Here is an 18,187-nt window from a genome sequence, read left to right as displayed (position 1 = left end):
AGAATGCCACTTTTAGGTAGCCTCGTGCTTCGGGGTGCCATCTCCAGGTAATGGGAGGACTGAAGAGAGAGGGACACTTTGGTGGACTTGGGTAGACCAAGGCCAGAGAAAGATGGGGGTGTCAGAGCCGCTGGATCTCACACCCATCTATTTCAAATGTCCAGCAGTGTTTGAGCCGCCGAGGATGGAGCCAAAGCCAAGTTTATATAAGGCATGAGTCCAGGCCGCCCCTGCTACCCCCACCCATGTCAGCTGTTGAACACAGCACTGATCTGGGATGGAAAATGCTGGATTTCCGGCTCCTGGATGATTCCTTGTGGCAGAAACTTCTTGGGTCCTGCTTTTGGGTACTAGAAACCCCGCCAGGCTTTTTGTTATTCGGGCATGGTCGGGGGTCGCGGGGAGGGTGGTTCGCCTTGGGTGGGGAGCTGAGATCGGAGAGTCCCGGTCGGAGCGTTCACGAGGCTTCACCGTGGGTACTCGCGAGCTTTTGTGTAACTGCTGCCCTTCACAGGAGACTGAGTGACACTCGGGATCACGGAGGACAGGCTGAGGGAGGGGATGTCGAGCCACGTGACAGGTCAGATGACTGAGTTGGCTGGGGCGTGGTTACGGTAGGGCCGAGGGAGTGCGGGTAATTATCTCAGGGTCACCTCCAGTGACATCCGATGCTAACCAGGAGCAAGCCGAGGAAATGGCAGCCCGGCGGATGATGGAGGGGTGATCTCCGGCCGCTGCTGATTTGGATTGAATTGGAATTTAGGTGGAGTCAAGGAAACCCACGGCAAAAAATGTTACAGACAAAACCTTAGTCTGGAAGCAGGAGAGTCGCAGAGAAAAAGCCCACCCGAGCCATGGTCCAGATTTCTGGACTGGTTTTAGAAGCTGTATAAAGGAATGGAGGGTGGAGTGGAAAGGGAAGGAACCAGGTTGGGGGGGGGGGGGCGTGAGGCGGGGTGCGAAGGGGAGCTGGGTCATGTTCGGGGGTCTGAAGCATCTGGTTTGTCGGTCAGCTTTATTTCACAACTTCTCTCAGCCCCATCTTTCTGACCCAGAGTGTTAGCGAGGCAGGGGCTGGACTAGGAACACAGCCCAGTGGTAGAATGCTTGCCTACAATATGTGAGGAGGCCCTGTGTTCTGTTCTCAGCCCAGAGAAGTCCAGGTCCCCAGGATCACAGGCATAAAGGAGACAGGCAGGAATACTGACTACCAAGGAGATGAGCCTTTGGAAGGACTTTGCAGAGACATCCTCTTTGCTCTGCCCTTCCTTAATAGAGAACAGAGTTTTAAATTCTAGACTAAAGGACTTGGGAGATTGTTCAGTTAGCAAAGTGCTTAGACCTGAACTCCACTCCCAGCACACATATAAAAATGGGGTACATCTGTAGTCTCAACACTGGGGAGGTGGAGACAGAAGGACTCATGGGTTTCTCTGGCTAGCCAAATAAGTGCCCTCCAGATTCAGTGAAAGAGCCTGACACACACATACACCCAAACAAAAACAAGGTGGAAAGCCACTGAGGACGACCCTTGACCTCACCCCTGTGCTCCACATCCACATACATACTGGAACACACATAAATTATAGATCCAACCCGGAGGATGTCAACCAGGGGTGAATACAATACTCCTGAGTGTGTGTGGTGAGCACTGCACATTGCAAGCCTACTCTGGCTATGGGTAACTCACTTATCAAAAGAAAGAAGATGGGCTGCTGGTGGTGGGGTGGCGATGGTGGCATATGCTTTTTATCCCAGCACTTGGGAGGCAGAGGTGGGAAGATCTCTGTGAGTTCCAGGTCAGTTAGAACTACAAAGTGATAAGCTTTGTATCTGGCGAGGGGTGAGGGGCATTGGGGAGGGGAGGGAGGGAAGAGAATTGGAGTGTGGCTCAGTAGGAGAGCCCTTGCCTAACATATGCAAGATTCATGGTTCCATCCGCAGTGCACTGCATGAGGTGGGGTCAGTGAGAATAACAATGTCTTTCTTTAATAATTAAAACAAACAAACAGTCCACCAGACAACTTGTTGCTTTCTTTGGCAACATTTAACTCCACAAGCGATTTCCTTGTACAAGACAAACATATGAAGTAAGTTGGTAAGCTTTTTGGGGGGGGGGGGGCAGGGAGGGCACTAGAGCTCCATCCAGTGAGTGGAATTCTGGCTTTATTTACTTTAGGGCCTTGTTAAGACACATTCACCAAGAGATAAAAAGGTTTTCTGTTGGGACAATCCCAAAATGACTTTGTTTGATTCAATTAAGTAAGACCTAATGAAAGAGAAATCCGGCTTGGAGACAGGCATGGTCTCACCAGGTGAGTTGCAAATGCAGGCTTAAGAGGCGAGCTCTTGGAAATCTAATCTATTTTAAAAATGCATACCCTTGCCACAAATTGCTTTGAAGAAGATCGCTGCACTGATTGCATGCTGAGATAATTATTCTCTATCACCACTTAGGGAACAAGAGTTTTTGATAAATACTACAGTGTCGGTCTTTGTTAATGATTTGGGAGGGGAAGGGGAAAACTTCATACAGCGGAGGTCAGGATGGTTTAGCTTCTTCTGCCTGCTTCTCTTTGGGAACCTGTGGAGGCTTGATCACCGAACTCCGCTGTGGGCTACCCCTCTGCTCACTGTCAGGTCTCCAGTCTCCACGGAATAGTGGGAGGGGTGGTGTACTGATGTGCTAAGATGTCCTATTTGTAGGACATGAAACCAGGTTGGCCCCCTCGACTCTGAGGCCGGGAGTGTGACATTGCTGCTCCACTTGCCTTCCTCAAGGAATGGTCTCGGCGGTGGCATGCACCCTGAGGGGCCAGGCAGAAGGCTGAGGAAAAACAACCTGGGAACAACCTGTGTGCTCCTGTGTTGCCAGGCGCTGATGGGTGGAGCCTGACCCTGTCCCTGCAGTTCAGGGCTCACCAGTCAGGTGCCCTGCCCCCACACCTCGCCCTTTCAATAGAGGGTGGCTCGCTTTACACAGTGCATTACTAATCCTTTCATGTCTTCGTTCTTCCAAAGCTTTAATAAGAGCTTATTAGGAGCCAATTGTACACCAAGTGTTGATCTGATAGCAGAGAAAGTGAGAAAAATAGAGGCGGATGGCTAGGGAGCTAAGCTGGGCTGTATATTTAAAAAAATAAACAAAATAGGGCAACATCTAGTCATTGATTAGGGACTAGGAGATCCACTTTACATTTGCTAGTCATAGGAGCTGTTTTCCTGTCTGTCTGCTTATTTGTTTCTGGGTGGGGCTTGAGACATAGCCTCACTCAGTAGCCGAAGCTGGCTTAGAAATCACATGTATCTCAGGCTGGCTCAAACTCTCAGCAGTCCTCCTGCCTTTGCTCCCTAAGTACTGTGATTGCAGGTGTGAGCACCACGACCCTGACTCAAGGCAAGCCTCTTTGACAAGATAACTGGAGGAAGAGTTATCTCAAGAGGCAAAGGCAGAAAGCACAGAAAAGAACAGTGAGGGCCCAGGGCCTGAGGCAGATGTGTGTAGCATAGCTGAGGATCTGACCCAGGATATGGAGCAGGTGCATGCTGCAAGGCGCACACCCTCGCCTCTCCACTCCCAATTCCTGGCTGAAATGATAGTTAGATTACAGGCGTGTAAACCAGAGTCTATGGTCTTTACAGCAGCATTTCCAGTGAAGAGAGGGCAGGTGGCATCTTGTGGGCAACTGTAGTTATAGTGGCAGAAGGGTGAGAGAGGCAACTAGCATAATAATGACCAGGAATGTCAGGAGGACCTGGTGCCAGTCACACCTCCTCTCACTGGTGTTGTGACCACCGATAAGTTATTCTACATACTCTGTACCCTGGCTTTTCTACAGAGACACTCTGACTATCTTATAGGGCAAAAGCAATTTCATGCCAAATAAGTCACCAGACAGCTCATCAAATTTAACAGTTTACCAAAAACATGCACTAAAAATTGTTTTCTTGACTATCTTAAATTAATAGGAATATTTTTCAATATATAAATATATTTACACTCAATAGTTAGAAGCATATTCAAGCAGCACATTAATAGGTTTGTCATAAATATTAATTTTTAATATTTTAATAATTAAATATTTAATTTAGCATAATAGAGAAGAGTGTTAGAAATAATCCCTTCTCTATATGATTGAAATGTTTTGGTGATAATCATAAAGTAAAATTAATAACAAAAATAGTCAGAAAAGAAATACAAGCTGAAAATTTCCTTATATTGAATATTTATTTAATTTTGCCAGTAAAAATAAGTAAACAAATATAACTGTAAAAAGGAAGGAAAATTCCAATGCCACCACTCTCTCATTTTTATATGTAGTGAGCACTAAGTATTGATTTTTTAATTACAGTCTCAATAATAGAGTCCCAATGTAAAGAGTTGTTCATCCACTAATGAATTTTAATAGCACAATAATAACCCATAAGAGAGCAACAGGCACCTACCATTGTTGTAGTGACCTCTTTTATTTTGAATTCAAAGTAAAATCCCTTTAGTGTCAAAGTCAGTAACATAGTTCACGTGTGAGCTAAAACCTGCACCTGCCACAGGAAACGTCCTACTTCTTACAGCTTCCCTGCTTAAATTTTAATACACAAGGCAAACTCACGTGGTATCACAGAACTGGAACACCGAAGCACACCGAGTTCTGTTTTTCTTCTCACTACCCAAGGTTGCTCTTGATGTTTGCTTTGGATCTACATGTTAAAAAACAGATGAGGCTGGCAGCGTGGGGCTGCTCCAGCCCAAACCGCTGGCAGCCTTCTCGGACACAAGCCCACAGCAGAGGGGTCTTGTGTGACCAGAGAGAGTTGGGGCTTGCCCAAACTAACTTCCACATAGAATAGCATTGTATAGAGATGCCACTTTGAAATTTGATGCTTATGTGTTATGAATGCACCCCAGCCTACAATGGGGTTACAGGTGGACAGTCAGCTATGTCATAAATCCAAAATGTAGTGTATTCGCCCAGCCCGCCAGACATGGTAGGTTAGCAACCCAGCACAGTGGAGCATCAGTTGGTCATCCTCATTAGGATGAGTCTCCAGCATCCAGAAGAGAAAAAGGAAACAAAACTCAGCCTTCCAAGCCCAGTTCCAATGCATGCGGATTGCTTTTGTACCATCACATAATTGAAAAGATATACACTGAATAATCAATCAGCATTTTACTGACCCGAATCACCTTCTTTGCCTGGGAAGTGTATTTTATCAATAGCATTGTTTAGAACTGTTAGGGCATGACAGCGGAAGTGGGGGCAGCTTTTAGCTGCTCTAGAATTCTCCGCAGAGGATGCAGTCCTTCTACAAGCTTGCCCTCAGTTTCCTGACCCAGTCTGTATGACCCAGTTACTCCTGAGAACAGTGGCACCTGCTTCAGTGGCTATGAGGGTCTCTAGACACAGTGAGTTCACATCAAGGAAGACTTCCTGGAAGAAGGCATTAAAATCCTGAATGCAATTCATAGACCTTTTAAACTTGCCCTTTAAATGTCAGTGGATCTCAGTTATTTTTCAGAGTTGTGTAACCAACACCATTATTTAACATCAGGACATTTCCATCAACCCCAAAGAAACCCTGTGTCTGGGATCAGTAGCCTCATGTGCCCGTTCCCCGCAGCTCTGGGCAGCCACAGCCACTGCAGGGCTTTGTGTGAGGTTCTGTTTTTGAACTGAGTAAGACACGAGGCAAGAGAAGTAGCTGGTCAAATGAGATAGGAAGACCATTCCCTGCTGACAAGGCCCTGGTCGGTGCCCGGCAGATGGAAAACGTGGGCAAGAAGTTAACAGGGGATCTGCTTGGCCTGGGCACAGACTTGGAGGGTGACGGTATGAGGCACGGTGTGTCATCAAAGCCACAGAGCCTACAAACGGTGCTCTGCCGGGGAGCTCCAGGGTTCCACAGAACCTTCCATACAGTGCATGCCTAGAAAACACAGCAGGCACGAACAAGTACAGACACCTTTCATGTCTTTTTGAAATATCTTAACAGGTAGCTTTGTTTTAAATATTTACAATGTATGTCAGAAACGTGGAAGGCATATATGTGTGCCCCCACAGATAAGATTTAATCTATTGTCGTTTTGTGTGTGTGTGTGTGTCTGTGTGTGTGTGTGTGTGTGTGTCTGTGTGTGTGTGTGTGTGCAGGTGCATGAGTATGCATATGAAGGTGAGTGTGGAGGCCAGTTGATAACCTTGGGTGACCCTCCTTGGGGGCCATTCATCTTTTTGTGGCTAAGCTTTCAAGGCTGCAAAGCTGTGTGCCTCTGCTTCCCCCAGCTCCAGGATTATAGCACGTTACCACGCCCAGCTTTTTACATGAACCCTGGGACCAAACTCAGGTAGTCATGCTTATGCACGAAGCACTTTATCCTCCGAGCCATCTCTCCAGTTAGGATTTGAACTTGTATGTGGAGAAAATAGGGGAAACACCAGTTCCAGACAGACTTGATGGCATTTCTTGTGGCTGTCTGACTTACTGTAGGGTGGGAGTGAAAGTAAGGGTTCAGGGTAAATGACATTTCAGAGAAGGTTTTTTTTTTTTTTTTTTTTTCATTTCCTTCTATCGGCTTTTCCCTCATTTTTATTGGAATTTAGCTTAGTGTTCCTGGGAGAACTTCAGGAAGAAGGCTTTGGACCCATCTCAGGGAGCTGGACCCTGGCCCAAAGTCTGTCTTTGCCCCATTCCTGGCCATTCTGTCCCATCTCATGCACCTATAGATTAATTTCCTATGCATCTAGGCAGTGTTACTTATGCAAATGCATGCTAATGGGAGTCTGCCACACTAGGTACCCTCTTTCCTGAAGAAAAGACAGCAGAGTTCAAAAACTGGCCTTCCCACCGTATGGAAAAATTCCCCCAAGGCTATATAGAGACTCTGGTTCATGTTCTATAACACTTGCACAGTGGTGCGTGGCTGACAACTCTCCTGTGTTCCTCATTTTCCTCTGTCAGGAACCATACAGCGGTTCTTGTTCACCAGACTTCTATCCCAGAGCAGCAGTGGTTAGGATTCCAGAGGTGGAAATGCTGGACAAAGGCAGCAAGCTGACTGTGACAGTACAGTGTCTGCCCTCGGGGTCCACAGGACAATGTCTTCTCACATCCAGAAGTGTCTCAAGGTAGTTTCATCTGCAGTTTCTCTATTAAACACCCTTTGTTAATATAAGATCCACTTGCGTTTCTTGCTTTTGTCTAGTTTGGCTTTCCGTAGTCTCAATTGTCAGGAGCTTGTTACATATTAGGGAAGAATGAATGGCAAATATTTCTTCCATTTGATCTTTAACTTTGCTATTGCATTTTTTCTCTCTCTAGGAGATTTTTAATAGGCTCACATTGTTTTTTTTGTTGTTGTTGTTGTTCATTTTCTTATGGGTCTAGATCTTAAATAATAAGCAAGCCATTTCTACACCAGGGTTGTAAAGAGATATGGCCATGTTATCTTATCTTGCGCCTGCCCAACTCACCAGCAAGAATGACGCTGCAACAGGGTCCTTCTGCACACGTTTATTGGGAGAGCTTGATTGCAGAGGCGAAAAGACCCCGAGCCCAGAACTGGTGCTGCTTATATAGGCCTAGGAGAGGCGTATCTCACACCCGGATTGGTTATGCATTCTACCTCATTTGCATGTTCCTCATCTGATTGGTTATTCTCTCTCAGTACCTCACAGAACCTCATTAACATACCTCATTTGCATGTCTCACATCTGATTGGTTATACTCTCAAAACCTCATTATCATGCCCGGGCCAGGCAGTGTCTTGGCAAAAAACTTTATTGCATATGTACACATTGGTTGTTTGCCCAAACTTATGTGTGGTGGCCAGCAGTAGCCAGCGCCACCCTGCAACGGCACATGTGGCTTCCCACAATCTTACACTTTTATGATTTCATTTTTACACTTAATCCCACCCACTCCCCAACCCCCCAGTGGTACTAAAGACTAGGTTTCATATGTGCTAAGCAAGATTGCATTTTCCAGCTCTCTTTTTAATCTTTTATTTGGAGACAAGGTCTTACTAAGTTTACCTGACTCTGTAGCCCAGGATGACTTGGAGTTTAGTATCCTTCTTCAGCCTCCTGAGCACCTAGAATTACAGGCCTGGGACACCAAGTCTGCTTCACATTTAAATTCCAAAGTACGACCGGTGAGATGGTCCAGCACATAAAGGCATTTGCTGCCAAGCCTGACCGTCTGAGTTCCATTCCCAGGACTCACACGGTGAAAGGAGAGAAACAAGTCCTACAGGTTATCCTCTGACCTCCACATGGACTCACAAAAAGCAGTTTTTTTAAAAAAAAAATTAACTTAATAAATTATGGTGTATCTGGAAATTATTTTCTGCACATTTGCAAATGAGAATTGCCTCTAACTTTGATGTTTCTCATTTACTTGACTAGTATATTGACTGTCTCTTGGAACTGGCTTAGTCATCTACAGAGCAGCAAAGCTGTCCCTTAATTCTACCAGGAGTGGAATTAACACAAGACTGGTACCATTTGTCTTAGTTACTTTTCTATCACTGTGAAAAGGCACCAGGACCAAAGCAACATACAGAAGGAAGAGTTTATTTGGGGCTTACAATTTCAGCAGGTCAGACCATGTTGTCATGGCAGGGAGTACAGCAACAGGCAGGCAGGCAGGCAGGCAGGCATGGCATTGGAGCAGTAACTTAGAGTTTAAAATCTTTAAGAACACAACCAAATGTGAACTCCATAGCCAGTCCCACAACACCTGAGGAAGATCCACTTCCAGGCACTCCTAGGATCATAGGATCAAAGGTGAGGAAGACACAACATCTGCCCCAACAGTGGGAGTAACTGCGACCAGCAGGACCCAGACATGCAGGAACTCTGACTGACCAGTGGCACAGGCTCCTTCTGGTCTGGGCTGGTGCCCTGAGCAGACCTTGGACACAAACTCCGCAGCCAGTCCCACAACACCCAGAGGAAACTCTACTCCCAGGTACTCTAGCATGTCCAGTATCATAGGATCAGAGGTGGCCTGAGCAGACCTTGGGTACTACCTCCGCAGCTAGTCTCACAACACCCAGAAAAAGCTCCACTCCCAGGCACTCTAGCATGCCCAGGTCCACAGGATCCCAGGATCCCAAGAGCTTGGTCACACCAGGCATTTTGACTCCCAAGAGCTCTGACAAACCCAGGATCCAGAATCACAGGATCACAGAGACTGCTAAACTCTGAGGAGTTCTGACACAACCATGATCACAGGAAGGAAAGTCTCTAGTCAGATATAGGGAGGGCAGGTAGCACTAGTGAGATCCAGATGGCTGGAAGGCAAGCATAAGAGCATAAGGAACAAAAACCAAGGTTACTTGGCATCATCAGAACCCAATTCTCCCAACATAGCTAGTCCTGGATATATCATCACACCAGAAAAGCAAGATTCAGATCTAAAATCACTTCTCACAATAATGATAGAGGACTTTAAGAAGGACATAAATAACTCCCTTTAAAAAATACAGGTAAACAGGTAGAAGCCCTTAAAGAGGAAACACAAAAGTCCCTTAAAGAATTATAGGAAAACACAATCAAACAGGTGAAGGAAATGAACAAAACCATCCAAGATCTAAAAATGGAACTAGAAACGATAAAGAAATCACAAAGGGAGACAACCCCGGTGTTAGCAAACCTAGGAAAGAGATCAGGAGTCATAGATGCAAGTATCACCAACAGAATACAAGAAATAGAAGAGAGAATCTCTGGGGCAGACGCTACCATAGGAAATATTGACACAACAGTCAGAGAAAAATGCAAAATGCAAAAGCTCCTAACTGAAAACATCGAAGAAATCCAGGACACAATGAGAACACCAAACCCAAGCAAATAGGTATTGGAGAGAGTGAAGATTCCCAACTCAAGGGACCAGCAAATATCTTCAACAAAATTATAGAAGAAAACTTCCCTAACCTAAAGAGATACCCATGAGCATATAAGAAGCCTACAGAACTCCAAATAGACTGGACCAGAAGAGAAATTCCTCCTGTCACATAATAGTCAAAACACCAAAAGTACTAAACAAAGAAAGAATATTAAAAGCAGTAAGGGAAAAAAGGTCAAGTAACATATAAAGGCAGACTTACACCAGACTTCTCACCAGAGACTATAAAAGCTAGAAGATCCTGGGCAGATGTCATACAGATCCTAAGAGAACACAAATGCTAGCCCAGGCTACTATACCCAGCAAAACTCTCAATTACCATAGACAGAGAAACCAAGATATTCCATGACAATACCAAATTTATACAGTATCTTTACATAAATTCAACCATACAAAGGATAATAGATGGAAAACACCAAGACAAGGAGGAAAACTACACCCTAGAAAAAGCAAGAAAGTAATCTTTCAACAAACCCAAAAGAAGATAGCCACACAAACATAATTCCACCTCTAACAACAAAAATAACAGGAAATAACAATCAAATTTCCTTAATATCTCTTAACATCAATGGACTCAATTCCCCAAAAAAGACATAGACTGACAGACTGGATACATAAACAGGACCCAACATTTTGCTGCATACAGGAAACGAACCTCAGTGACAAAGGCAGACACTACTTCAGAGTAAAAGGTTGGAAAACAATTTTCCAAGCAAATGGTCCCAAGAAACAAGCTGGAGTAGCCATTCTAATATCAAATAAAATCAACTCTCAACCAAAAGTTATCAAAAAAGATAAGGAGAGACACTTCATACTTGTCAAAGGAAAAATCTACCAAAATGAACTCTCAATTCTGAACATCTATGTTCCAAATGCAAGGATACCCATATTTATAAAAGAAACTTTACTAAAGCTCAAAGCACACATCGTACCCCACACATAGTGGGAGACTTCAAGTCCCCACTCTCAGCAATGGACAGATCAGAGAAAAAGAAACGAAACAGAGACACAGTGAAACTAACAGAAGTTATGACCCAAATGGATTTAACAGATATTTATAGAACATTTCGACCTAAAGCAAAATAATATACATTCTTCTCAGCACCTCACAGTACCTGCTCCAAAATTGACCATATAATTCATCACAAAACAGTCCTCAACAGATACAAGAAGATTGAAATAACCCCATGCATCCTATCAGATCATCACGGACTAAGAATGGTCTTAAATATAAACAAAAACAATGGAAAACACACACATGGAAGCTGAACAACACTCTACTCAATGATAACGTGGCCAAGGAAGAAACAAAGAAATTAAAGGATTTTTAGAATTTAATGAAAATGAAGACACATTTTACCAAAACTTATGGGACACAATGAAAGCAGTGGTAAGAGGAAAACTCATACCTCTAAGTGCCTCCAACTGAAGAGAGCTTACACTAGCAGCTTGACAGCACACCTGAAATCCCTAAACGAAAAGAAGCAAATCTACCCAAGAGGAGTAGATGGTGGCAGGAAGGAATCAAACCAAATAGAAACAAAAAGAACTATACAAAGAATCAACAAAACCAGGAGCTGGCTCTTTAAGAAAATTAATAAGATAGATAAACATTTAGCCAGACTAACCAGAGGGCACAGAGACAGTATCCAAATTATAAAATCAGAAATGAAAAGGGAGACATAATGAAATATATCTTAAAATAACTATTCTGCTTGTTTAATATCAACAGTTGAAAATATTAAAATCATGTTATATGAAAATAATCGTAATAAAATAAATGAAACACAACCGCAAGACAGAGATAGCTAACTGTGAATAGCATCAGCCTCTGAAACCTCAAAGCCTGCCACCAGGGACACACCTCCAACAAGGTCACACCTCTAATCCTTCCTAAACAGTTCCACCAACTGTGGATCAAGTACTAAAACATGTGAGCCTGTGGGCACCATTCCCAATCAACCAACCATACCTTAATGCTCTTCTCCTCTTGGCATCCCGCACAAACAGCCAAAAGAAACATTTTTTTTTCTTTATACAGTACCCAGTCTCCAAGATTTTGTTACGGCAGCAGAGAGCGGTTCAGAACAGTAAGCTACTTCCTTGATATGGTAATTATTATACCTGAGAAATATGTTTTGTTGGAAGGATTGACTCTGTCTCTCTGAACCTCCCACCTGGCTTTCCTGTCCAGTCTTGCTTGCTCTGCCTAGATAAATATTACAGATTGCCTAGAGGCAAGAAAAACAGTGTCTCTTCCTTGAGCCACTCACCTCTCCATTGCAGCTCTCCACAGAGTGAAACTATTTCTTCATCCCTTCTCCCCCTGTCCCACAGCCAAATGCATTCTAGAGCCAGGTCTGTCTATACCAACTCCCCCAGATCCTCCCCTCCATGCCACCATAGTCCTGTACTCCTAGACAGACAGACTTGTCACACTGCAAAGCTCTCGGATCCTCTCTATTTCTCCCTCAGCCCTGAAAGAGAACAATGACCTCTGCTTTGCCCATTATAAGCACAGGATGATTAAATTAAACATAGCTGTCAGCTGATACCATGTGCAGTGGTGGGGGGTGGGGTGAAAGAATAACCCAGGGTGGGGATGTAGGAGATGGGGCCCAGTAGAGAGAGGAGACTGCAAGCTGAACCAAGGCATCTGTCCTTCAGCTAGCCAGGTGGGGAAGGGAAGATAACATGGTCTCATCCATGAGGGAGCTCGTGGCTTGGACTTTTCTCCTGGAGGGAGTCAGACCCAGGGAAGAGAATGAGCAATGGGAGGCTCTGGTGTGGTCAACTTCACAAGTGTTCTTCCTGATGCCTTTCCTCTTATGGGGGCTGCGAAGTCCCTATGTCCTCTCTAAGTCGCCAGTGACCTTCTTCCCCTTCACTGTGACAAGGAAAATGTGTGCAATACTGAAGGTGCTTTGAAACCTTAAATGGCCAAGCATGTCGAAGAGACTCACTACCAGCTTCCTGTGGCCACGTAAATCTTTTATTGCCAAGTTATTTCAAGAGATGCCCTTCCTTGTCTTTTTTCAGATACTCACTAGCATCTCTGGACAAGGTGACCTGAGGCAGGATGGCCACTGAGAGACCAAGCAAGGAGTGCCCGATGACAGTCTCTCTTTGGGGTTTTGGTTGCGCATGCGTGTGTAGGTTCTGTCTTGGCAAGCCTATTTACATAAGCCCTGGCAGGCAGGGCCTGGCTATGCTCAGCTCTCTCTCCATCTCCCAAAACCACCTCCATGCCGACCTAGGGAAGGGCTCCAAGAGTCATTCCTTTGACAGATCTACGGATGACAACTCACATGGGGCAGGTGGCTTCTTGACTCAGGAGGAAAGCCGTCAACAATCCTATTTAAGGGAAGCCGCATGGTCTGTTGCGAGATGCTGACTTTACTCAGAAAGCTTTGCTTTAAAACATGTCCTGAGCCTGCAGCTATGAATTAGCTCATGTTCTGGCATATTCGCAGATGCCCGTGACATCACCTCCACCTGACAGCTCTGTCTTCCCCCTTGGAGAGCTTGCCACCTCTCTCTTCCTCCCTTAAATCTTGTTTACAGAATTTAGGAGTGCTTGCATTCTTCCTGTTCAGCTAAGAATATTTGGCCAGGTGCCAACGGCAGACCAGCCTGGCTAGACACGGATGGCTAGGCCCCAGAAACCTGAGGCAGGCGCTTCCAGGTCATGGAGGGAGACCTGTGGATTTGCATCTGCACCTGGGCGAGCAGCGCAGGCAGCCTTGTAGTTTCAGTGGTCTACCGGCCCTGTGCTCACAGGTAGCTCTGTCCATCCAGATAGTAGAAGGGTACGTGAGGGCTGAGCAGAGTGGCCATCTGGTTTTCTGTTTTCTTTTCCAGGCAAGAAGCTACGGAACTGACATTAGTTTAGGGCCTGGGAATCCCTCTACACTGGGAGCCTCAGATAAAGCAAACCAAAACATTTCATTAAAATTCATTTCCTTTTCTCACATCTCACTGAAAACAGAAAAATATTTCAACCTTGGCATAGCCACTGAATTATTCATCTGAAAATTAAAAACATAAAAACAAAATACAACTCGGATGTGATGCAGACTGCGTGTCCCTGCTCTTTGCTCCTTGCCTCGCTCCTCCTGGAAGTGAGGCTACAGACCAAGGAGAGCAAGTTCCCTCGAATCTCATCATGGGTACAGCAACATGGCTGCCAGGCACTGCAGTGCACAAGTTACCGTAAACTCTGGACCTCAGCCAAAGGTGGTAGCTTCTCACGGTCTCCGGAAGCAGAGATAGCCAGAAGGAAAGCCCATAGACCTGCCTGCCATGGCCAGTAGCGCTCCCAGGTAAGTCCCTTGTGTTGCTTCTGACCTCTGCCCCAGAAGTGTCCCCTTTGTCACACACACTCAGCAGCATAGGAAGTGAGCATTCATTCCCTGGCTGTTTCTGAATGTCCCCTCTCGGATTATTTATCTAGGACTTCTCCAGTTCAAAGCCAAAGTCTGTGCTCTGTTAACTAAAAAGCACTCGTTTCACTGTCTGGGGTAGAGTCTCACTTCCTATCCCTGTCCTAGCCTTCCCCTTGCGTTGCTCCATCGACTTCCCGCCCATCGCCCATCCCTCGTCTTCCTCAGCACTGCTCCGCTACCTTCCTCTCTCCTCTCCTGACCTTCCATCAGTAAGGGCTTTCTTCCTCCACCCTGTATCGCCAGTGACCATGTTTTCTGAACTCAGAATTCCTGAGAAATTGAAGGAAGTAAGGCTTTGATAGTGCAGCTGCGCAGAAAGCCTGGGGCGCAGGACATTTGCAACCGCAGCTCAGGATGCTCAGGAGCTCTTCCGGTGGACTTCCTTTCTGGATACAATCATACTACTTGTCTGCCTTTCCTTTCTGTTTCCTGCGTTTCTGCCTCATGAAAGTCGCTTATTTGCTGAGGTAGTTTATTTTCTCGTTGCCGTGGCCAAATACCTGATGAAAAGCAACTTAAAGGAAAAGCAAATGGCTTATTTTGGCTCACGGTTTAAGGGTCCAGTCCATCAAAGCAGGGGAGTCGTTGAGTGAGAATGGCTCTGACTGGCAGAAAGCGCATGGGAGCGCTGTTTGCATTGAATTCGTAATCGGAAAAACACAGATGAACACCTGCAGTCAGTTCGCTGTCTTCTTTTTAATCAGTCTGGAACCCCAGCTCATGGGGTGGTGACACCCACATTCAGGGCAGGTTTTCCCTGATCAGTTAAACTTCTCTGGAACCACCCTTACAGACACAGCCAGAGGTGTGTCTCCTAGGTGATTCCAAACCCAGTCAAACTGACAGTCAAACTCAACAGCCACGTTTCTATTGCTGGACAGCATATTAGAGATAACAGCTGAGGCATCTTGTACTTCAGAGGACATCTTGGAAGCTCTGAGGATTGCTGAGACCCCCACATGGGCTTTGGTTCTTGCAAAGTCCTTCCTCCAAGAAAAGCGGTCTAATTATACGTTGTGATTGTCAGTATTCCTCGGATTAGAGAGAGGCTGCTTAACCCTGTTCCATTCTGCTGCACAAATAAATCCCGGGAGGAAGAAGCAAAAGACTCTGCTTCCATTGAAATGTTGCTTGGAGAGTTTTGTGTGAGGGGGATTCTTAAAATAAAGGTATGGTCCCTGGGTGCTGGGGCCCATCCTAGGTGTCAAAGGCAGAACCCAGAGCATTTAAGGGAAAGAGGCCCAGGGAGCCAGGGGGAGGGCAGACAGATACAGCAGAGGTCAGTAGAGTGAGCTGGGAACGGGGAAGGTCAACATGGGGATGGAAACCAATGGCTGAGAGCAACTGAGAAATCCCAGGCTGGATAGCCAGGACAAAGGTTTGCTCTAGTGAGCTGAGACCAGGTAAGGTGTAATGGTTTCCTGGGGCCTTCGAAGGAAAAGACTGCAGGCTGTGTCTCACACAACAGATGTTCCTTGTCTTGCGGTTCCCAAGCCTGAGATTAAAACACTGATAATGTTGATTATTTTTGAGGGTAGGGAAAAGCTTTGTGTTTCAGGGCCCACATTTCGTGTGTGTGTGTATGTGTGTGTGTGTGTGTGGTAGGTGTGTGTGCACATGTACATGTGGCTATGTGGACTTGCACACTCATGCTTATGTAGAGGCCGAAGTTCAATGTTAGATGTCCTCACCCTTTCCAACCTTATTTTTCAGATACGGTCTCTCACTGATCCTGGACATCTCCATTTCAGCTGCACTGGGTGGGCTGCAAGCCTTGGGATAAGCCTGTCTCCACCAGTGCTGTGCTTACAGACCCAAGCTACCACACCTGGCTTATATGTAGGTGCTGGGAATTCAGACGTGGGCCCTCTTGTTTGCACAGCTAACACTTTACCAACTGAGATAGCTCCCCAGGCTTCACGGTTCCCTTTTATAGGACATTAGTTATGTCATAGTGGGAACTACCCAGTATGACCTCCTGTAACCACCTTCAGTTACTCTACTGACAAGTGACATTACACTGGTAGGCACTAGGGTCATGGTGTCAGCATACGAGCAGAGTTGAGACAACAGAAATCAAACTATAACAGCAAGTCCTAAGAAGGAGGCAAGGCCAGTACGATATCTGCTTGAGCAGACAGATAGGAACAGGAGCCTAGGGTGAGAACGGAACCCAGGGAAACAATATGGAAGATGGGGGTCATCATGGGCTAAAGAATAAGGGAAAGAAGAGAAAGTACTGAGGCATGGGTGAAGACAGACTTCCTGCCTGATGCTGCAGAATGAGTTGGGGACATAAAGCCCACAGTAGGAATGTTAGCTTTCATCATGGGGGTGGTTCATATCCCTGTACACATTCTGAAAGATGACACGTATTTGGAAACGAGGCATTCAAGCCATATGAGAATAGCACCCAACACTGTGGTTTCCAGGACACTCCTACTGGGGTCCCCTGGAACATGCACAGGGGTGGTAGGGTGATAAACTGTTCATCACTCCATGGTTCTGGCTAAAAACCATTTCAGGCTCCAGTCCTGCTTTTTAAGACAGAGGGTGGTGCTCACTTAGCAGGCACGGATTTCTGATTTCTAGACAAACATAAATCTTGGCTAGAATAAATCAAGACTACATTTCACAGCTTCCTTTGCAGCTATGTGTGGTCATGTGACTAAGTTCAAACCAATAAGAAAAAAGGAGAAGCAGAAGCTTTGGCAAAACTTCCAGTCCAAGGAATTTTTCCTTTTCCCGCCCTCCCTTCCTTCTCTCTCTGCCTCTTTTTCCCACTACTGTCTATTACTGAGCCTTTGATATAAGCCTAGCACTCCTCTAACCCTGCTTCATACTACTCCATCATTTCCTGAAACTGTATGAAGCAAGTACTCTTATCATCTCTGCTTTGCAAATGAAGAAATCGAGGCACACTCGACACTTAATGCATGCCCTGATCCGTTATTTGTTTTCTTGCTATTTGTCTGTTTGTTCTGACTGACCCTGGAGATTTACGAACTCCCTATGGGGTCATGACTTGTGCTTGGTGTATTGTTTGGTGGCTCTTCAGGTTTCCAGCTTCAGAGCAGATGGATAATGAACAACTCACCACTGAGCTACAAGGAGCTGAGAGGGTCTTGGGTTCCTGAAACGTTTTGTACTTCTTCATGATTCCTAGCCAGAGTAATTTGCTCAGAAGTGATAGATTCCATTTCTGGATGTGGACCTTTGGAATCGACACAGCATCCCTCATAACCTTCCCTATCCAGCCACATGCCAGGACCCAAAGACTTGCAAGACTGGTGGAATTCTAATATGGAAAGAATCTGTGTCACTCAAACCTAACTAGACTTCCTTAGGTAATTTATTTACCTAACTTCTTTAGGTAATTTATTTAACTTATAGACCTTCATGGAGAAAAGGTGCCCACTAAGGAAAAACCCTTTTGCCTGATTCATACTTGGAGGCAATGACTTTTGGCCTTTTTTAGATATTAACATTTTCAAGCTTGTTTAACACCACAGATAGGATTGACCCCAACTGAAGAATTCCTCAAGGCCACTGTGAGGCAAGTGAGCTGCACTACTCCTGGAGAACCACAGTGGAGGGGTGGTGCTATTGTTCAGTGAGATCATATGCCTAGCATGTGCATGGGTGTATGTTCCACCCCGGCACCCTTCTAAAGAGACCACAGTGGGGCACTCACGAGAATAAACAAGCTATGATGCTTGCTTTCCATCTATTATCCACAATTTCTATAATTCCTGATTGATATCTGGGGTTTTCTTATACATATAATACTTTTTCTTTGTCTTCTTTTGCATTTTTTACTTCTTCCTATGTGCACCCAGGAG

At 45.4% G+C, this 18,187-nt stretch overlaps 1 long non-coding RNA gene across 1 annotated transcript; it reads left to right on the top strand.

Moving 5' to 3' along the window:
* Positions 1-439: 439 nt before the first annotated feature.
* On the top strand, positions 440-16,985 carry Gm39027. Its single transcript, XR_001778169.2, has 2 exons — positions 440-580; positions 13,762-16,985. It is a non-coding gene; the product is annotated as a predicted gene, 39027 (long non-coding RNA).
* The last annotated feature ends 1,202 nt before the right edge of the window (positions 16,986-18,187 follow it).

Source organism: Mus musculus, chromosome 7 (assembly GCF_000001635.26).
Source record: "Mus musculus strain C57BL/6J chromosome 7, GRCm38.p6 C57BL/6J".
Taxonomy (NCBI): Eukaryota; Metazoa; Chordata; class Mammalia; order Rodentia; family Muridae; genus Mus; species Mus musculus.
The sequence above is the reverse complement of the archived record's forward strand: the minus strand, read 5'-3'. Positions and strand labels throughout refer to the sequence as shown.